The 22,755-nt window shown below is 47.6% G+C and overlaps 1 protein-coding gene across 12 annotated transcripts in view; it reads right to left on the bottom strand.

Annotated features, from left to right (window-relative positions):
* The window catches only part of RPGR (retinitis pigmentosa GTPase regulator), a 298,707-nt gene that overhangs the window by 41,323 nt on the left and 234,629 nt on the right, over positions 1-22,755 (bottom strand). The window lies entirely within an intron of this gene.

The following is a 22,755-nucleotide window of genomic DNA, read 5'->3' as shown; positions in this document are numbered from 1 at the left end:
AAAAAGGGAGATTCTAGGGAGGTAAGGAAAAGGAGGAAAGGAGAAAAGACTTAATAAAGCAGTAAAAGGAGAGAGAAAAAAAGGAAAAAGGGGGGGAATATTTCAATTCAAATAATTAGAATAGAGCAGGGAACCAAGGTTTACTAACAATGCATAGTCTTCAATTCAAACTTCTTTTACAGATAGAAATAAAAAAAGAAAGAATCAGAAGGGGATCAAAAAAGGATTAATTAATCAAAGAAAAAACACAATGTATATAGTTATAGTCTTCTTATAAATCAAGAAATTATAAATGAAGAATATGAATCCAAATGTCAGAAAATACAATTATACTTAATCCCGATTGCAGGTCTCAAGAAGAAAGTCAAATTAATAATTTTCTTGTAGTTAAAATGGAGTCTGTGTTCTTTTCCAAATCCAAGACAAAGGCAAAAAAAAAATAGATCTCAAAATGGAGTCAGGTTAGAAGTCAGAAGTTCATATGTCCAGACAGATGTGGAAAAGTTTTCAAAAAAATAATCCCAAGAAAAAGGCAATCAGCAGGTAATCCAAAGTAATCCAAAAACAATCAGCAAGTAATCCAGTTAGGTTAGTCCAAGGGTGAATATTCCAAAGGAAAGGTATCAGTTCCTTCTATTTCACTTTTATTTTCAAGTTGTTATATGATGTTATTATGTTGCAGAGACAACAGGGTGAAAGAAAAAAAAGGCAACAAAGTTATATTCCTCCGCTGTTGAGATGTCAGCCCGGAACACAATGCTTTTAACAGACTATAGTAAAGAAATTTTGCTCTTCATTGCTAATTTCTTTTAAGCATTGAAGTCTTCTAAATAGTCATTTCCAATTTAAGCTCTTTTATTGAAGCATAAGGTAGAAAAAATATTTTATAGATTTCAAAATCCAAATACAAAATGGAAACAATGAAATGAGAAAAGTAAGTCTCGGCTGTTATTTGCGGATGAGACTCAAAGAGAAAAAAAAAACTTTCACTTTCGCCTCGTTAAAGAAAGCTTTCCCTTGAGGCTTTCGAACGATCAAATCTTCAAATTTTAATCTTGAAACAAAGAGGAATTTTTTTACCTTAAGTCCTTTATCGAATGTATTCTTTTCAGTAGATTAAATGTGGAACTTTCACTTCAAGAATTTTTCTCGGCTTCCCGCTGGGCGAGGGAAGAAAGCGCTGGCCGGTCCTCTTAAACAAAGAGGATCGGTTCTCCCGTCTTCGAAGCTGCGGGGCGAACCGCTGCCTCCGGAGTCTCAGCGATGGCTCCTCGGGCAGAGGAGAGCCCCCTGTTCTGGGATCGGGCCATCCGAGCCCGATCCGATCGCAAATGCGACCTTCGGAGGGGGTAGAAGGGATCGCCTGGCAGAGCCCTGCCAAAGATGTCCCGCCGCGATCTCCACCAAACCGGAAGCCCCATGGCAAGTGTTAATCTATCCATTTCTGCAGAATCTAATATTTTTAAATTACATTGCCCTCAGATGAGAATAACTTTTTCATTGTTGTGCAAATACAATTCTAGCTGCCGTTAGTATATGCAGAATCAAATATGTGGTCTTTTCATCATATTTTTCTTGGTAGAATGCCCAACAAAAATATACAGTGGTACCTCAAGATACGAACCCCTCGTCTTACGAACAACCCGAGATACGAACCCGGGGTTCAGAAAAATTTTGCCTCTTCTTACGAACTTTTTTCGTGTTACGAACGGCAAACCCGAACTTCCGGGTTCGGCGTTCGGGAGGCTGCTGGGAAGCCCCGCAGCCCGGCTGTCACCTTTTAAAACAGCCAGGGGGCTTCCCAGTTGCCTCCCGGAGCCAAACCCGGAAGTTCGGGTTTGGCGTTCGGCTTGGAGAGGCTGCTGGGAAGCCACCCGGCTGTTTTAAAATGTGACAGCCGGGCTGTGGGGCTTCTCGGCGGCAGCGTTCAGGAGGCCGCTTTGGGTTTTTGGCTGGGAGGGAGGGCAGGAGGTCCGACGCTGGGGGAGGGAGTCAGGAAGGTCCTCTTGCTCCCCCCCTCAGTGAAAAACACAAAGACGGTCTGCCATTGCATGACAGGCAGGGCGGAGCAGCGTGGAGCAAAGGGAGTCTGAAACCGCCAGCAGCTTCAGTTTCCCATTGCTCCGCGGGCGGCGGCAGACCGCCTTTGTATTTTTGGCTGGAGGGGAAAGCAGGAGGCGCAGGATCAGGCCAGCGGCGGGCACGGGAGAGGCAGCAGGTCTGCATCCTGTGCGGGTGGGCGGGCCGCGGGCGAGGAGGCGCGACCGAGCGGGCCGGCTCAGGCTCTGGCTAGGACGGGGCGGGCAGCGGCTGGGCGCGGCAGCGAGGGTGCGTCTGACTCGGGGCTTGCAGCACCTGACGCAACGGGGAACAACAGCGTGGGAGACAGGAGAGGACCAGGCAACCGGAGCAGCGTTGCCGCTGCTCCCGGCTTCGCTTCCCTGGCCGCCTTGGCTTCCCTGGCCGCCTGGCGCTGCGATCTTCCAATCTTCCCTTGGCGATCTTCTGATCTTCCCTGGCTTCCCTGGCCGCCTGGTGCTGCGATCAGAAGATCGCAGCGCCAGGCGGCCAGGGAAGTGGCCAGGGAAGCAGCCAGGGAAGCCAAGGGAACATCGGAAGATCGCAGCGCCAGGCGGCCAGGGAAGCCAAGGGAAGATCGGCAAGGAAAATGCCCAGCCCAGCCCCCCCCCCAGGCGTTTTCCTGGAAGGAATGCCATCCACCACCGAGCTTTTCGTAATCTGTTTAAATTTCCTTCACTCCCCCCCAATATTCCCCGCCTTGCCTCGCTTGACTGGCCAGGGGACATGACATTCACCGCCTCCCGTGCCTCCTTTGGCTTTGCGATTGGACGCGCCTCCCGCCGCTCTGCCCAATCGCAAAGCCAAAGCAGGCACGGGAGGCGGTGAATGTCATGTCCTCTGGCCAGTCAAGCGAGGCAAGGCTGGGAATGTTGGGGGAGTGAAGGAAATTTAAACAGATTACGAAAAGCTCGGTGGTGGTGATTGCACTCCTTTTAGAAAAACGCCTCCACGAGGGCTGGGCTGCGCATTTTCCTGGAAGGAATGCCATCCACCACCGAGCTTTTCGTAATTTGTTTAAATTTCCTTCACTCCCCCAACATTCCCCGCCTTGCCTCGCTTGACTGGCCAGAGGACATGACATTCACCGCCTCCCGTGCCTCCTTTGCCTTTGCGATTGGACGCGCCTCCCGCCGCTCTGCCCAATCGCAAAGCCAAAGCAGGCACGGGAGGCGGTGAATGTCATGTCCTCTGGCCAGTCAAGCGAGGCAAGGCGGGGAATGTTGGGGGAGTGAAGGAAATTTAAACAGATTACGAAAAGCTCGGTGGTGGTGATTGCACTCCTTTTAGAAAAACGCCTCCACGGGGGCTGGGCTGCGCATTTTCCTGGAAGGAATGCCATCCACCACCGAGCTTTTCGTAATCTGTTTAAATTTCCTTCACTCCCCCAACATTCCCCGACTTGCCTCGCTTGACTGGCCAGAGGACATGACATTCACCGGCTCCCGTGCCTGCTTTGGCTTTGCGATTGGACGCGCCTCCCGCCGCTCTGCCCAATCGCAAAGCCAAAGCAGGCACGGGAGGCGGTGAATGTCATGTCCTCTGGCCAGTCAAGCGAGGCAAGGCCGGGAATGTTGGGGGAGTGAAGGAAATTTAAACAGATTACGAAAAGCTCGGTGGTGGTGATTGCACTCCTTTTAGAAAAACGCCTCCACGAGGGCTGGGCTGCGCATTTTCCTGGAAGGAATGCCATCCACCACCGAGCTTTTCGTAATCTGTTGAAATTTCCTTCACTCCCCCAACATTCCCCGCCTTGCCTCGCTTGACTGGCCAGAGGACATGACATTCACCGGCTCTCGTGCCTGCTTTGGCTTTGCGATTGGACGCGCCTCCCGCCGCTCTGCCCAATCGCAAAGCCAAAGCAGGCACGGGAGGCGGTGAATGTCATGTCCTCTGGCCAGTCAAGCGAGGCAAGGCGGGGAATGTTGGGGGAGTGAAGGAAATTTAAACAGATTACGAAAAGCTCGGTGGTGGATGGCATTCCTTCCAGGAAAACGCCCAGCCCAGCCCCCGTGACTGGCCAGAGGACATGACATTCACCGCCTCCCGTGCCTCCTTTGGCTTTGCGATTGGGCAGAGCGGCGGGAGGCGCGTCCATAGGCTTGGTCGGGTCGCCGCAGCACCCTCCCTTCGCCAACCCTTTGGCGGTCACCGGTGCCCCTTCCCGAGCCCAACCCCGTGACATTCGCTTTCCTCCCGCCCGCAGCCGAGACTGATCGTGGGCTCCTTCGCAATCTCGGAGAGCTTCCAGGGCATGAAAGCTCACGAAAACCAGGAAGCTCTCCGAGGTTGCGAAGGAGCCCACGATCAGTCAACTGCGGGTGGGAGGAAAGCAAATGCCAAGGGGCTGGGCTCGGCTCCCCCCTCGGCTCCCCCCCTTACCAGCCCCGCCGCGGAAGGCTCCATTCTGTTCCCTGCCGGCCCGGTTGAGCGGCCGGCGGTCTCCATTCAGGGAACAGAATGGAGCCTTCCGTGGCGGGGCTGGTAAGGGGGGGAGCCGAGGGGGGAGCCGAGCCCAGCCCCGTGGCATTCGCTTTCCTCCCGCCCGCAGCCGACTGATCGTGGGCTCCTTCGCAACCTCGGAGAGGTTCCTGGTTTTCGTGAGCTTTCATGCCCTGGAAGCTCTCCGAGGTTGCGAAGGAGCCCACGATCAGTCGGCTGCGGGTGGGAGGAAGGCGAATCCCCCGTGGGCTCCGTTACATCTTCCGCTGCCAGCCAGGCCATGCTGGCGGCAGCGGAACAATCGCCTTCCTCCCGCCCGCAGCCGACTGACCGTGGGCTCCTTCCCGAGCTCCCTTCCTGAGCCTCCCGTTCTCTCTCCCCCCCCTCGCCCCTTCGCCTCCCTGTGTTCCTAGGAGAAGTGCTGGGGATTGAGGCAAGACAGACCTTCTGCTCCTCACCAGCACTTCTCCTAGGAACACAGGGGGGCGAAGGGGCGAGGGGGCGGAGAGAGAACGGGAAGCTCAGCATTCCGTCAGCCGCAGCGCTGGCTGTCAACTTTTCTTTTTAAAACTGGGCAGGAGCTGACTTGCCTCCCCAGTGCTAAAAAGAAAAGTTGACAGCCAGCGCTGCGACTGACGGAATGCTGAGCCTCCCGTTCTCCCCCCCCCACCTTGCCCCTTCCGGTTTCGGCGTTCGGGAGACCGCTGGGTTCCCAGCTGTCTCCGAACGCCAAACACCAAAGCCGAACTTCCGCGTTCGGCTTCAGGAGACAGCTGGGAAGCGGCGCGGCTCTTTTAAAAGATGACAGCCGGCCTGGGGGGCTTCCCAGCACCCCCGAACCCTGTGCTGGGAAGCCCCCCAGGCCGGCTGTCACCTTTTAAAACAGCCGCGTCGCTTCCCAGCAGTCGCGGAAAGCCGTTTTTTTGCGGGGGGTTTTTTGGTTGCACGGATGAATTGACTTTACATTGTTTCCTATGGGAAACAATGTTTCGTCTTACGAACCTTTCGTCTTACGAACCTCCCCCCGGCACCAATTAAGTTCGTATCTTAAGGTACCACTGTATCTGGTTTCAAGTCTGTACTTTGTTTTATCAATTTTTTTTAGCCATGTATGTATTTTTGTCCTTTTCTTGCTCTTGGGCATGTCCACCACATGTGATAATATGAATCAGATACACTTCCAACATTTATCCGATCTATCTTTAAACATTTTTGCATCTTGCCAGTGAAAAATGCCATCTATAAAAAAAATTATACAAATTTTCCTTATATGCAGTTGACATTGCCAATTTAATATTTCTATCCCACAATTTCTGCCACTTGTCTAATTCTGTTGCGTATCCAAAATTTTTAGTCCAGGCAATCATGGTCTCCTTTATTTGCTCACTTCTGAGTTTAATACTTAATAAATAACATTACAGTTTATCTATCCATTTATCATCTGTTCCAGTCAATATATGATATAATTCTGTTAGCTGTTTATTAAAACCATACAGTTTAGCATTTCTATAACAAGATTGTATCTGCATATGATGCCACCATGCTATATCTATCCCATGATTTCTAAGTTCCTGTTTTGTTTTTAACTCTCCTTTATCATTCAATATGTCTTTATATCTTCCATTTTTTCCCATGTTAATAACATTAGGATGTACTAATGTCTCCAAAATAGAAAGCCAGATTTGTATTTTCAAATAATGTTTTTATTTATTTATTTTAGACTATACTAATAACTGCATTTCTTACGTAATGTTTTTGGAAATAGCTATGTATCTTATTCTTCCCATACCATAAGAAAGCATGCCAACCTAGCTGGAGATCATGTTCTTCTAATGTTAATAATCTTACACGTCTCAAGTTTAACCATTCTTTCATCCATGTAAAGTACCAAGAACTGGTAGTACAATTCCCAAACTGGTAATCTGAAACTTCATTTTTTCTTTGATTCCTGCAACATTTTCAAACCTATTCTTGCCCCCCCCCCCAAACCATATATATCTTGATAGTATTTTATTTAATTTCTCAAAATATTTTTTCTCCAATTTTATTGGTATTTTTTGAAATAAATATAGCAGTCTTGGCAGAATATTCATTTTTATAGTAGCTATTCTTCCTGATAGTGACAGTTGTAGGTCTTTCCATTTCTCCAAATCTAACTTAATTTGACTCAACAGTTTCATATAGTTATCCTCTTCGATTGTTGCACATTTTGCTGTTAATTGCATTCCTAAGTAGTTCACTTTTTTGACTTATCTGTACGTTGATTCTTCCCATAACCCCTTTTTTTTGTAAATCTGTGAGATTCTTAAGATCTTTGTCTTATCCCTATTTATTTTCAAACCTGGTACTTCCCCATATTCTTCTAATTTTTTAAATAAATTTCAGTCCGGTTTCTTTAGGGTCTTCTAGTATGAAGACAAAGTCATCTGCAACTGTCTGTAGTTTATATTTCTCTTTTTTATTTCTATTTCTTTTAATTTCTTTATCTTTTCTAATTTTCCTGCTTAGCACTACCAGAGTCAGTATGAATAGCAGTGGAGACAATGGACATCCCTGTCTTGTGCCTTTTTAAATCTTAAAATTCTATCATAATGCTATCATAAATGTTCTGCCGGCGTGTCCCAACTGCCCGTAATTACAGGGTAATTAGTCCAAAAAGACACACACCACACGATAGAAGGAAAACCAAAAGTCTTTATCAACAGAAAAGCAGAAAAAACTCCCTTTTTAAATGTCAAAGGGATTTTCTGGTACACACAAGGCACAGGTTAAATGCAATCCAATTTCTCATCCAGTAACTGGGAAATTGAGTCTAATTCCAAAATCCAGAAAGGCCACACACAGTCTTGAATAGGGAAACAGCAAAACCACGATCTTGACAAAACTATGAATCAGATAAACTTCCCTGAGGCTAAACCAACACACTGCTCTTTTTATCTGTAGCACTAATTACAGCAGCCCCACCCAATCACAGGTGACCTCACTTATCTTCTGTAATAATCCTTCAGTTGTTCTCTCCTATGCATCACATCGCATGCGTGGGTCTGTCATAAGTTCTTGTTGAGAATTCAGGGATGATAAGAATGATTGATCTCCTCCTGGGCTGTCTGCCAAACTCCCCTCTTTCCTTCGTCAGAGACTTCATCTGGAGATTCTATCGGGAGCAAAACAGGCCTGTGGCATGTGGATGTTTCCCCGACATCTACCTCCACATTCCTCGGGGCAGGAGCTGGGCCAGAGCCAAACCACAACACATAAATAGCCAGTTAACATTATCAAATGCTTTCTGCGCCTCTAGGAACACCAACGTCATTTGTTTTCCCAGATGCATCTCGTAATACTCCAATATATTTAAATAATAATAATAATAATAATAATAATAATAATAATAATAATAATTTATTAGATTTGTATGCCACCCCTCTCCATAGACTTGGGGCAGCTCACAACAGTAATAAAAACAATATACAGTGCAACAAATCTAATAATTAAAAGAAAGCATCTAAAAACCCATCATTTAAAAACCATACAACACAAGCATACATACATAAAACTCTGTAAGCCTGGGGGAGGTGTCTCAATTCCCCCACACCTGGCAATATAGGTGGGTCTTAAGCAATTTATGAATCATTCTTGTATTATTTTTTATGTCTTTTTGGTAGAAATCCATTCTGATCTGAATGTATAAATTCATTCAAGTATCTCAATAATCTCTCTGATATTATAGAGGCATATATTTTATGGTCCAATTGAAAAACAATATTGGCCTGTAGTTTTTTTCTTTGTTAAGTCTGAGTCATTTTTCAGTATAAGTGTAATATTTGCTTCCCTTCATGAGTTTGGTAATTTTGCTTCTAATAGAACTTCTGTAAGGCTGAAGCCATCATTTGGAGTTAGAGACTTTGGCCTGCCACAGTAGCATAGTATCATGGTACTGTGAGGGGTAGTTGCATGAGAGGGAAAGTTACTAGCCACAACAAATTCCTCCCTTAGAGTTCAAGGTTATCCTTTGTTCTACACCAATGGATATAAGGAGGTCGGCGGAATCCCTGCCACCGGACTGGTCCTCATGATGAACTTGTGGGTGTGGGGACGAGGGATGAATCTTAATCTGGGTGGGGTACTGGAAGGAAGTTAGTATTGGGATGGCTACAGTGTAACCAACATGGCTCTGTTAATAAATAGAATCTTGGATGAGAGAAATGGACTGGAACTGATTTATTTCTCAGATGCTATTTGGAGTGTTGACAACTTCATTACAGACTTTCACCATCACTGGACTTAACACCACTTCTAATTGCTTATAAAATTATGCCAGTAGCCCATCAGGCCCCAGTGTTTTTTTGCTTTTTTGTCTCTTAATTATTTCTATCACTTCTATCATAGTTATCCTATCATTCAACATGTCTCTGACTGTATCTGGTACCTTGGGGAGATCAGACTGTTCCAAATATTGTCATATTTTATTTTCTGAGATTTCCTCCTTGCCTACTCCTTTATGATAGCTTTTTTCTCTTCATTCTGATAGTGGAGAGTCCCTTCCTCAACTTCCACTCTTTTTTTTCAGTTTATATGCCAACCATCTTCCAGGCTTATTCACATTTTCAAAAAAAGTTTGTTTTGCATGTTTGATTTTATATGCCAGTTCTTCTTTTTCCAATACGTTCATTTTGTGTTTTATTTATTGTGTACAATAGGGGCTCTTGCTTGAATGGCTGGGCTTTTCTAAATAGAAATCTCATAGTAGCAGAATCCTAACATGGGATCTTTTGTCATTCATCACTTTCCTAACCAGCCCAAATAGGAGTTGAATTATTTACCTGCGTTCCCCAAGCCTGCCACTCTGGCTCCGCTTTCCTTTTGCCCATTGAATGCTATTTTTTACTGGCTATATGTATGGCTGGACAGTTGTAATTTATTTATATGAGGTTGCAAAAGACATTTTTGGCACTATAGGGCTTTAGGAAAGCTTCCCTGATGCTTCCAGAGTGCAAAAAACAGCATGACGGCAAACCAGAAGTGCGTTTTTCTGAACTTCCAGTTTTTCCGTTAGAGGATTTTTTTTTTGCATAAATGTTTGAAGGGGTGATTCTGGAGGCGATTTGGGGTGGCATAGGAAGCGTCTGGAGGGGTGATTTTGGGAGCAATTTGGGACTTCAGGAAAGATTCATTAAAGTGTCCAGAGGGCGAAAAGGCCTTTCCGAAGGCCGAAAATCAGCTAGCCAGCGTGCGTGCATGCATGCTGAAGCTGATACAAAGATTTGTGTGCCCTCCAATATGGCTCCGCATGCCACCTGTGGCACACGTGCCAAAGGTTCACCATCATGGTCCTAGTTGATCTTATTTCTCTCTGTTCTTTCCATCTTTCTCCTTCTCTTTCACCTCTCTTTTTCCTCTATTCCAATTCCTTCTTGTTGTGTGTTTCCTTCTTTTGTCACTTCCAACTTCTTTACTTGCTCTCTTTTCTCCTTCCTGCTCTATGAAATACTTGTAGAATTGTTGTGCACTCTTCACTTTGTCAAGTCTATGTCTTTTTTCCTTCCAGGACACTAGTCACTTTTCCTTCCAGGTCATTCAGGTATAAGCCATCTAAAGTTTACCTCATGTTTGATCAGTTGTCTTGTCCAAAATTATTGTCTTCTTGTATCTCTTAAGTCTTCTGGGTATCTGCTTCAAGATTATTTTTCTTCCTTTATATTTCAGTGGTGCATCTCTTGCTCTTTGAAATATTCCTGTTCTCATTGCTCTTTTTGAGAATCTCACATGTACCTCCCTAGGGAGTTGATTTTTTTCTCACAAAGCTTGTGCACACTCTGAGTATTTCTTCCATCCCATAGCAAGCTTTCTGCTTATCCATCACAATTGCTTCTGCCAATAGTTCTGCCATGTTCTCTGCAAGGTCTTCCCCCTTTTCTTCTTCAATATTTTGGAATCTTAAAAAAACATTCTGCCTTATCCATTTCCAACATAATTATGCATCATTACAAATTATTGTCTACTTTAGATAATTTATTCTCCATGTCTTCTACTTTCTTATCTGTTTGCTCAGCCTCTGTTCATTCTTAGTGATTATTTGCTGGATATTGTCTATTTTATCATCCTTTTTTTTGTTCCAACTTTTGCATCCTATCTGCCATGTCCTCATGATTCTTTGCCATACCTCCTTGTAATGATTCCTGCATTAGTTGAACCTCTGACTGAAAGGTATTAAACATTTCATTCTCCAGAAAGGTGTCTATGGAGTGCTGGCTAGCTGGGCTCAATGCTGAGAAGGATGCAGCAGATGATGATGGGGATGGTGGAGTTTTCTTCCGTGATTTACTTGAATGTATATTGTTTGTCATTTTGATAATGTAAGATGGTTCAAATTTTACATAAATATGGTTACTAAACAAGGACAAACAATCAATGACCAACAATCAATAATACTATAAAATCAAAACACCGTTAGTACTGTTTCCAGCTGGTAGAATATACCTGGTGTAGTTCAACACTTTCCTTCTTTATTCCCAATTCTTATTTGCAAATCCCAAGTCACTTCACACTTTTAGGTATTATTTTTCACAACTCCAACTTTCTGCAACAACAGTTGTATCCTTTCTTTTTTCTTTCCTTTTAGTCACTCATATATTTGTAATGCACAAGGTTCTCTCGGAGAACTAGAACTCACTGCCTGAAAGCGATTTCTTATTCCAGCTCCTCTGAGTCATCTAGCTCAACCTGTGGTACTGGTGATAAGCAAATTCCAGACTCTGGGCTGAGGCTGCTGCTGCTCAGTACCAGGTTAATTATGAACAAAGCTCCCCTCATTCGGGATTTACTCTTGGATGAGGAGGCCGATCTGGCTGGGTCCAGAGAGAGGTGTCCTCCTCTCAGAGATATGCTCAGAAAGGTTTCAGATGTGGCATCAGCCACAATCCCAGGGAAGGGGGAAAGGAGTGGCAATCATAGTCCGGAAGAGCATCAGCCTATGCAGGCTCCCTGCACCCAAGATTGTTGGCTGTGACTCTCTTCTTGTGAAGTTGGACCTAGGGGTTCAGGATGTTGCTTACGTACCTGCCTCCCAGCTGTCTAGCAACAGCCCTGCCTGTGCTACTCAAGAAGGTAGCCGGGTTGGTGATGGAGTTCCCCAGACTAATGGTCTTGGGGGACTGCCGTCACTTGGCGAAACCTTGGAGTTGGTGCAGGAGTTTGTGGCTTCCATGGCAACCATGGACCTGATCCAGGTAATACAGGATACGACTCAGGATACGACACACACTGGTCTTTCACTCAGGACAGTAGAGTAATGATCTGAATTTAAAGGGCTTAGACACCTTGACCTTGTCATGGTCAGATCATTTCTGCTATGGGTCGATTTTAAGGCTCCAAACCTCCCCCGCAGGGTGTTTTGGTTTCTGGTAGAACTTCAGTTATTAAAAATAACTCTTACTGAATGCAGTATTTCATAAACAAAGAAACTCCATTTTTATTCTCTTTGCTTCTGTATTCAAAAATACAATACAGACTGGCACATTCCTTTCTCCCATTATCTCTCTTAATTACATTCCACATACATTCCTTCAAGCCTTCTCCCGTCTCCTGAAATTCATGTATTTACAGCATGATTCAAAAACAGCAGGAATTACTGCAATATAACACAGAATAAACTTACTCGCTCCGGAGCCAAACTGAAACATGTTTCATCTTAGAACTACAATATTGAAACTCCACCCTTCTTCCCCACAGGCCTCCTGACGTAACTAATACATCACTCCAGTATTTAACCCATTCCTCCCCTTAATATCTTTTTCCTAACACCTGTTCCTTGCATTTTTGGACCTTTCTGAATTGAGGATTGGCAGAGCGAAGGTCTGTCTCTTCCTCACTAGATTCTGGACTCATAGCAACATCCTGTGGCTGGCCTCCCACCTGTTCTAATACCTGTAACCCAGGGCCTACCACTAATTCATAAACACTATCTGTATCAGAGTCCTCAAGCTCTTCATCATCCTCCAACTGACCAGGAGTATGTACAACAGCAGGGAGGCATAACCGATTACGTGATTTCACCCCAGACACCTAATGGATCCAGAAAGGTTTCAGAGGACTCTTGGGGAGATACTGGATTTGCTTATGCATAATTCAATAGAGTCCCTGGTAATGGCCTGGAATATGGTCGCACAGGGGCTTTGGACCGGATTGCGCCTTGGCAACCTCTGTGTGGCAGTAGACCCAGGAGAACTCCTTGGTTTACCAAGAAACTCAGTGGGGTGAAATGGCAGAAGAGGTGTCTGGAGCAGCATTGGAGGGCCAGTAAATCTAGATCTGACTGGACACTGTTAAGAGTTTTTATCTTATCTAGTGGTGATCGTGGTATCAAAATAATTGCATCTTACCACCTTGATTGCATCAGAGGAATCTCGCCCAGATGCCCTGTTTAGGGTGACTTGCTCTCTCCCTAATATGGGGAGAGTGGAGAAATCCTTACAGGATAGAGCTGAGTATTATTATTATGTCAGTACAACACAGCAAATGAGATCACTATGCTGGATTTTGTATTTCATCACCAGTTGGGCGCTTCCCAATTATATTATTATTATTATTTATTAGACTTGTATGCCACCCTTCTCCGAGGACTCAGAGTTTCTCGCAGGTAAAGTCGCTCAGATCCAGACTGACCTTGATCTGGGCAGTATCGACTGAGGAGACAAGGTGTTGTCTTAGTCCGATTATATGGGATGAGTATGGGATGGTGACACCTGATGAAGTGGACAAGGCCATGGGAGATGTGAGCTCCTCCACCTGTTTATTGGACCCGAGCTCCCCTGGTTGTTTTCGACCAGCCATGAGGTGTCACAAGGCTGGATCCAGGCGGTGACAACATTTCATTAATGGAGGGGTCCTTCCCGCTCCCCTTAAGAAGGCGATAGTGCATCCCCCCCTCAAGAAGCCTTCCCTGGATCTGGCTATTCTTAACAACTATCATCCTGTCTCCAACCTTCCCTTTCTAGGGAAGGTTGTTGAGAAGGTGGTGGCGCTCCAGCTCCAACTATCCTTGAATGAAGCATATTATCTTGACCCTTATCAGTCTGGTTACAATGTCAAAACTGCGTTAGTTGCTCTGATGGATGATCTCTGGCGGGCCCAGGTCAGGGTTTATTCCTCTGCCCTGGTGCTTCTTGACCTCTCAGCGGCTTTTGATACCATCAATCATGGTACCCTTCTGTGCCGACTGGAGGGGTTGGGGGTGGGAGGCACCGTTTTACGGTGGTTCTCCTCCTACTTCTCTGGCTGATAGCAGTTGGTGTTGGTGGTGGTGGGAGGTTAGAGGTCCCCTAGTCCCCTCCTTTGTGGGGTGTCTCAGAGGTCGGTTCTCTCCCCATACTGTTTAATATTTTCATGAAACTGCTGGGTGAGGCTCATTAATAAGAACAATGAGTCTGCTTAGAGCAGTGTTTTTCAACCAGTGTGCCGTGGCACACTAGTGTGCCGCGAGACATGGTCAGATGTGCCGTGAAGCTCAGCAAGAGAGAAAGAGAGAGAAAGAAAGAAAGACAGAGAGAGAGAAAGCAAGAGAGAGAGAAAGAAAGAGAAAGAGAGAGAGAAAGAAAGCAAGAGAGAGAGAGAAAGAAAGCAAGAGAGAGAGAGAAAGAGAGGCAGGGAAGGAGGGAGAGATAGAAAGAGAGCAAAAAAGAGAGGAAGGAAGGAAGAGAGAAAGAAAGAGGGATGGACAGAGAGGGGGAGGAAAGAAGAGAGAGAAAGAGGGAGAGAAATAGAGCAAAAGGGAGGAAGAGAGATATATAATTTTTTGTCCAAACTTTTTTTAGCCCCCCCCAGTCCTCCCCCCGCTCAATGTGTCCCATGATTTTGTATATGTAAAAAATGTACCGCAGCTCAAAAAAGGTTGAAAATCACTGGCTTAGAGAAATGAAGTACAAGGGCTGACATTAATGGTGTAAAGAAAACAATCGTACACTTAAAAAACCTAAAGAGCTGATAATTGACTTTAGGAGGAAGAAAGACGTATATTCACCATTGCACATAAATGGTGAGGAGGTGGAGAGGGTTGGTAGTTTCAAATTTCTGGGCACTTATATCTCAGAGGAACTCTCATGGACTATGATTGTTAATATGCTTGTGAAAAAGGCACAAAAGAGGCTGTACTTCCTGAGAATGCTCAGGAAGATCAATTTATCTCAGCATCTACTGCTGTCCTACTATCGCAGCACTATTGAGAGTGTCTTGACATACGGCATTCTAGTCTGGTATGGGGAGCAGCTCTGTAGCGAACAAAAAAGCTCTACAGAGAACTATTAAAACTGCCCAGAACTTCATTGGGCTCTAGCTACCCACCCTGGATGACATTTTTACATCTTGCTGTTCTAGGAAGGTGCATACCATTCTCAAAGACTCTTCTCATTCTGCTTACAATCTTTTTGAACTGTTGCCTTCTGGAAGAAGATACAGGTTCAAGTTCAAGTTCAACCCCGACAAGGCTGAGTGGCTGTGGGCATTTCCTCCCAAGGTCTGTTCCATCTGTCCATCCTTAGCTCTGGGGGGGAATATTAACCCATTCAGAACAGTCCACAATCTGGGAATCCTCCTAGATTCGCAGCTGAGATTAGAACATCTCTTAGCTAGGGGGACATTTTTGCCTTGTGCACCAATTTGTTTGGTGCACAAACAAATTGGTGCACAAACAAATTGGTGAGATTAGAACATCTCTTAGCTAGGGGGACAGTTTTGCCTTGTGCACCAATTTGTTTGTTTATTTATTTATTTATTTGTTTGATTGATTGATTGATTTCTTTGCTGCCCTTCTCAGACTCAGGGTGACTCGCAAGAAGAATAAATACAAAAATGGGTAGAAATCTAAGTCTAAAATACATTCTAAAACCCCAATTTATTAAAACCAATCTCACATTTATCCTATCATACCTATAGATTCATTCATTGGCTGGGCTAGATGTTAAAGTTAATGGCCCCAGGCCTACCAGCAAAGTTGGTTTTTAAGGCCTTACTGAAAGGCGGGGAGGGTGGAGGCAGTACGAATCTCTGGAGGGAGTTGATTCCATAGGGCCGGAGTCACCAAAGACCCTGCCAGGTGACATTGTCTAGCTGACAGGACCTCTGTGGCACCAGACTGGCCGCTGGGATATATGACGCAGAAGACGGTCCCATAGGTAATCTGGTCCAATGCCATGTAGGGCTTTATAGATCATAAGCAACACTTTGAATTGCATTCAGAGACCAATCAGCAGCTAATGCAGCTCACGGAGTGCTGAAGAAACATGGGTATATCTCAGAAGGACCATGACTGCTCACATAGCTGCTTTTTTCACCACTTAAAGTCTTCTATTCCTATATCTTCTCTTCTCTTCTTTCTTAGATATATTTTACTATGAGTATATCCTCTAAAACAGTGTTTTTCAACCAGTGTGCCGCGAGCCCGGCCCAGCTGGAGCTTCCCCGGCAGTGACGGCAAGTGAGCTTTTGGGGCCCGGTGGGAGGGCGCTGGCCAGTTGCCTCTAAGCTGTGTGGGCGTGCGCCCGCACAGCCATTAGGACCCCCCCTGCAGAAATCTTTGAAGTGGCGCAAAGCCACGCAGTCCCGAATCGCTCCCTTCTCCGGCCAGCAAAGCCGGCTGCCCAGGAAACCGCCGCGTTTGAAAAGCGCGCATTTAAAAAGCGCGCCGCTTTCCCAGGCAGCTGGCTTGCTAGCCAGAGAAGTGAGCGATCCGGGACTCCGTGGCTTTGCGCCGTGACAACAACGGTGCCGTGGTGGCCTTCAAGGGCTGCCCTTTGTGGCGCCCCACCACCCCTTCCTGCAGGTAGAAGTCGGGCGTGCTACCGGGAGGCAGAGACGGCACATGGCCGGGCACTGAGCACCGTGGACGCCTGGGAGGGCGAAGGGCTGCTGCCTCTTAGCTGCAGAGCCAGATGGGGGTGGAGGCAAAGGCGACGGCGGAGTCCACGCTGGGGCATGCGGGGCCGCTGATCCAGAGGGCTGCAGACCGACAAGCCGCCCTCCACTCTCTCTCCGTTCTCTCTCTCTCTCTTTCTCTCTCTGTTGCCGGTGTGGTGTATGAGAGAGAAAGAGAGAGAGAAAAAGGAGGAGAGAGAGAAAGCAAGAGCGAAAGAGAGGGAAAAAAGCAAGAGAGAGAGAAAGAGAGAGAGAGAAAGCAAGAGAGAGAGAAAGAGAGAGAAGGAAAGCAAGAGAGAGAGAGAGAAAGAAAGAGAAAGAGAGAAGGAAAGCAAGAGAGAGAGAAAGAGAGAGAGAGAAAGCAAGAGAGAGAGGAAAAGCAAGGGAGAGAGAAGGACTGTTGAACTTACCTGAACGGTCTTCTCGCTGCACTGCGAAGAGAGTCCAAGGTGGGTTATTATTCAGCCTGATTGGCAGGGACTGAGTTAAAAATTAGCATAATTGTTATGTCCCGCCCACCACTACCCTCCTTAGGTCAGTCAATAAAAAATGAAGGAATAGTGAAATAAGCCAAATTTATTCAACAAACTTAACTATAGAACTTAAACTGAACTGTGCACCTGGGCAAAAGCCGGGCGGGTTTGGACTCTCTTCGCAGTGCAGCGAGAAGACCGTTCAGGTAAGTTCAACGGTCCTTCTCCACTGCACTGCTCAGAGAGTCCAAGGTGGGATATACCCAAGCAACACCTTAGGGAGGGTTAGGCTGGCCCAGGGGTACTGGAACACAAACTCTTTGTAATACTCTTCTCCCGAAGGCTGCCTCAGCAGAAGCAAACGAGTCCAAACGATAATGTCTGATAAAGGTTGTGGGTGCAGCCCAAGTGGCTGCTCTACAGATGTCCTCAATTGGTGCTTGTGTGGTCCAAGCCGCTGAGGTGGCTGCACTCCTGGTCGAGTGGGCTATAATCCTGTCCGGTAATGGAGTTGATTTAGCCTTATATGCCTAGATGATACAGGAACGAATCCATCTACTGATAGTTTTAGCTGAAACTTTCCTCCCCATTGATGTGGGAGGGAAGGAAACAAAGAGAGCTTCAGATCTCCTGAATGCAGTCGTACGGCGAACGTATATTTTCACTGCTCTGCGAACATCCACTTTATGCCAACGGAGCTCCGATGGATGGGAGCCGTGGGTGCAAAAGTCCAGTAGCACTATATCCTGTGACCTATGAAACCTAGTGTTGATTTTAGGCATGAAACTAGGGTCCAAGCAGAGAGTCACTCTGTCCGGGTGGAAAACGCATAGGTCTGAGCGCACGGATAGAGCTGCTAGCCCGGAAACTCTGCATGCAGAGGTTATGGCCACTAAAAAGGCCACCTTAATAGAGAGAATGCGAAGGGAAACCTCCCTCAAAGGTTCGAAAGGAGGAGCCGTGAGGGCTTGGAGGACCAAAGGCAGGTCCCAAGATGGAAAATGGTGAATTACCGGTGGGGACAGGTTCGCTGCTCCTCGGAGAAAATCCTTAACCCAAGGATGGTGAGAGACTGGGCAGAGTGGGTCTGGCCAGAGTACAGTTGCGATGGCAACTACCTGTCTGCGAATGGTGTTAGGAGTTAACCCCTTGTTGAGGCCCTTCTGCAAAAACTCTAGAAGGTTAAGGACTGAGGAGGCAGAAGGCAAGATCCCTTGTGTCCTACAAAAGGAGCAGTACGCTGCCCAGGTCGCCTGGTATATGCGGGTGGTTGAGGGACGTCGAGCCGCTTGTATGGTGTGGATGACATTATCCGGAACTTGTTTTTCTCTCAAGCGGTTCCCCTCAATCGCCACACGGCAAGCTTCCACCACTGCGGGTCCGGGTGAATTATTGAGCCTTGTGACAGAATCAGATGATGACACGGAATCCTCCATGGGGGAGACAGTGATAGGTCCATCAGGTCGGCAAACCAGGGGCGCCTGGGCCAGAAAGGAGCTACTAAAAGTATGTCTGCTCCCTCTGCGATGATCTTGGCTATTACTCTGTGTATCAGACTGACCGGAGGGAAGGCGTATAGGAGACCGGTCGGCCATGGCGATAGGAGTGCGTTGGTCTGCTCGGCTCCCGGCGCTGGGAACCGGGAGAAGAACTGTGGGACCTGGTGATTGTGTTGCGAAGCAAACAGGTCCACTACTGGAATGCCGTAACGGTGGACTATCAGTTGAAAGGTTTCTGGATTCAGGGACCATTCCCCCGGGTCTATTGTTGTGCGGCTGAGCCAGTCCGCCTGCGTATTGTCCACTCCTGAAATATGTTCTGCACGGATGGAGGTTAGATGAATCTCTGCCCATGACATCAGGGTGTGCGCCTCCTGCATTAGGCGGTCCGACCGTGTGCCCCCCTGGTGATTTATGTGGGCCCTTGTTGCCACATTGTCTGTTAGTATGAGGACGTGATGGTCCCTCACAGTCTCTGAAAAGGTCTGCAGTGCTCTGAAAACTGCCCGTAGTTCCAGGAGGTTGATGTTGGGGACTGTCAGGTCTAAGGCTGACCATCTGCCCTGAGCAACCTGGGATCCGGAATGCGCTCCCCATCCGGACAGACTTGCGTCCGTGGTGATTGTCACCTCCTGATGGAACAAGAAGGGAGAACCCCTGGCTATTGCAGGTGATGTCCACCAGGGAAGGGAAAGCCGAACTGGTGTGGTCAGGTGCACTTGATGCTTGGAATTGCTTGGCCGAGCCCTTTGGAATGGAAGAAGAAGCCACTGCAGGGGTCGGGCGTGTAGCCGAGCCCATGGCACAATATTGATGCATGAAATGAAGACTCCCAGCAATTGGGAGAGCAGTGCCAGGGGAATTTTGGTGCGGCGTGATATCGAGTGTATCAGTGTCCGTATTTTCCGCTGTCTCTCTGATGACAGAAAGACCATGCTTGATGAAGAATCTATTGTCGTACCCAGGTGAAGCAGACACCTGGTTGGGTGCAAGTGGCTCTTGTCATGGTTGATTGTAAATACTGCCCTTTGAAGACAGTCCATCGTTTGGGCCAAATCCCGGTTGGCCCGCTGAGGGCTTCTGGAGAGGACTATTATATCGTCTAAGTAAGCTAGCAGCCCTATGGAGTGTGACCTGAGATTGGCTGTTAATGCATCCAGAAGCTTGGTGAAGGCCCTGGGTGCTGAAGACAGGCCAAAGGGCATGGCTTTGTACTGAAAGTGCCGGTCTTGGAGGCAAAAGCGGAGAAATTGACGGTGTTGCTGATGAACCGGAACATGTAAATACGCTTCTTTGAGATCGATGGAGGTCATCCAATCCTGATGACGGATGGATGCCAGGATGGTTTGCAATGAGTGCATCTTGAACCACTGATACCGGACGTAAATGTTCAGTTGTTTGAGGTTCAAGATCAGGCGGCATCCGGCGGAGGATTTGGGGACCACGAACACTATAGAGTAGAACCCCTTGCCTCTCTGCTCTGCCGGGACCGGTTCTATTGCCCCAATGTCCAAGAGATGTTGGACCTCCTGAAGAATAACAGATCTTTTCTGAGGATGATTCAAGGTGGGGCATTGTACAAATCTGACTGGAGGGGTCTGCCAAAAGTTTATCCGCAGACCTTGGCTCACAGTTCCCAAGGCCCATGCGTCGGTGGAGATGGATTCCCAAAATTCGGTGAAGAATTGCAGGCGTCCACCGATGGGCGGGTCGTGGCCGGAGTCACTTCTGCTTGCGGAATCCCCCTCTGTTGCCGCCTCTGTAAGACCTGCGAGACTGCTGAAACTGGCGGTTCCTATCTCCGTATCCGCCTCTGTCAGATCGATAGGACGGTTGGGTATAGGTCCCCTGTCCATAGGTCCGAGCAACTGGGGATGAAGTTGAGGATGTCTCCGGCCGAAAGGGCTGTCTGCGAAAGTATGGAGCCCCTCGCCTATCTTGTCTCCTCGCCGACCTTGGCAACACCTTTCTTTTATCTCTGTCCTCGATCAGGACAGAGTCTAACGACTCGCCAAAGAGCTTGGCTCCCTGATATGGTGCAGTGACTAGGCGCCATTTTGATTTAACATCTGCCTGCCATGACCGAAGCCAAATCAAGCGTCTGGCAGAGAGATTAGTTGCCAGTGCCTGAGATGAAAATCTTGCAGACGCTAGGGTGGCATCTGCAGAGAACTTACCAGTGGCAATGAGTTTATTAATATCCTGGCGTAACCGAGCGTCCTCCGATCCCAGCCTTGAGAGCATATCCTGGAGCCACAAAATGGAGGTCCTACTGAAGAAGGAGGCCGCCGAGGCAGCCCTCAGGGACCAGGCAGAAAGTTGGTGCATTCTCTTGACCAAGTTCTCAGCCCTCCTATCCTCTGGGCATAGGCCATCTGCCATCTCTGAAGGTACTACTGCGTTGGACATCAATGATGTGACAGGAGTGTCCACTGAAGGGTACTGGAGCAAGTCCTCCACCTCTGGGTCAAAGGAATAAAATCTTTTGTCAATAGCTGATGGACCCAGGGCTGCTGATGGGTTCTGCCAGGGCTTTTTAATATTTTCTGCGAAGATAGGCACTGCCGGGATATGCTCTGATTCCCTCTGGGGTTCATTAATGAGCCTGGCCGCTGGCATGATGCCCACCTCTTGGCCAGCTGGTTTTGAAGAGTTATCTGGCAGCAGTGTGGCCTTGGCCTTATTCAAGAGGGTTCTGAACAAGGAGTGTCTGAACAGTCCTACTAAAGGGGGCTGCTCTGGTAGACTGGCCTCATCCCCTGCATCTGAGGCCATCTCCCCTGGATCCAAGTCTTCCTGAAAGGAATCGTGCAAGGAAGGAGCCGGAGCAGGAGCTGCCCAAGGGTCTGATCTGCTGGCTCGGGCTGGCAGAGGAGATGGGCGTTGCTGGGCACACACTGCAATGCCCTGGGAATATGCAGACGCTATCATGTCCTGTAGTGAGGGGGACATTGCCTGCCAGTTGTCCATGGGGCCCCTGAGACCCGCTGCAGTGGACATAAAGGTGGCTGCAGGCGGCTGTGCAGATTGAGACCATGATTGGGATGGTCTGGGCCATTCTGCCCTTTGGATCCCCTCCGGTGGAGGAGGGGCACTCAATGGGCGGTCAGGAGATAATTCCCCAGCTGCAGAGGGGTGTAGTTCCTCAAAGGGAGCAGCAGAGGCTAAGGGGCTTTGATGATGCTGTGGAATAGCAGTGGCAGAAGGACTAGGACCTTGCCTTGTCTTATTTAATTCCAATTGGGCCTCTAGGGCCTTGATCTTCTTCTCAGCCTCCCTCAAGGCCACTGAAGATTGGGAGGACTTCCCCTTGGTTTTAGAGCTGTGGCTCTTATCCTTCCCCTTACTAGTGGAGGGGACAGCCGGATCAGCAGGATTAATCTGTTGTTGAGACATTGTAATTAGGAACACTCACAGTACCGGTAACACCAAAGGGATTGATTCACCAGGGACTGGAATGCACAATAGAGAAAATGCTGTCTCAGCCCTTAGAGGAAGTAGTCATCATGTCAGGTGGTTGGAATAGACTAGCCTTCCAATAGTGCAATGGCCACCTCCCTCTCCTTCCTGGAGGAAAATATGGCTGCCCTTGAGTGCTAGCTTTGCTGACTCACTGGCTCAGCCCCCACTGCTGCTCCAAAAAATGGCGTCCCCCAAGGGGGTGGAGCCAACCTTCCAACTGCGATTGAGGCTTTATAATGCCTTGCTGCCGGCAGCTCAGTGGGTCACCCCCTCGAAACAATAGATTCTGCCTTGGTCATCTACGTGACCCGGTGGCAGCCCCCTCCGCAAGAACGAAGCTATTTGCCTTCGCGGCTCCTCTCGCCGCTTCGAAGATCGGCGGCTTCTCGCCACGCCGCCAAACAGCTGATGCCTCTTTCTGGCATATCACCGTCGCCGCGGCTTCCCTGCCGCTTGAAACAAGCCGGCGGCTGCATGCGAGACCGCCGAACAGCTGATCTCCTCATTGAAGATGATCGGAAAAGCCGGTAAGAAAGGTGGCGGCGGCGGCAGCAGAAAGGTGGGGGTGGGGTATGAGCACGAACGTCAGGGACCACTTAGGCGTCTTCCCTGTCGTCAAGGCAGTGCTCCGGAGAGCAGTGGCCTCTCAGGGGTGCAGAGTTGGAGAGCAGTACCCCAGAGGGAAGAGGCTCTCAGAGAAAAATCCCCTCTCTTCTTCCTGTAATAGAAAAGAGAGAAAAGAGAGAAACAGTTAGACAAAAAAGCAGCATTTATTAACAAAACAATTTACTCTCTCATGGAGAGAAGAAAACTCAGCATCCCTACACTATGACTGAGTTTTTTAGATTGACCTAAGGAGGGTAGTGGTGGGCAGGACATAACAATTATGCTAATTT

This window comes from Erythrolamprus reginae, chromosome 4, assembly GCF_031021105.1.
Source record: "Erythrolamprus reginae isolate rEryReg1 chromosome 4, rEryReg1.hap1, whole genome shotgun sequence".
Taxonomy (NCBI): domain Eukaryota; kingdom Metazoa; phylum Chordata; class Lepidosauria; order Squamata; family Dipsadidae; genus Erythrolamprus; species Erythrolamprus reginae.
This window is presented reverse-complemented; position numbering and strand designations above follow the sequence as displayed.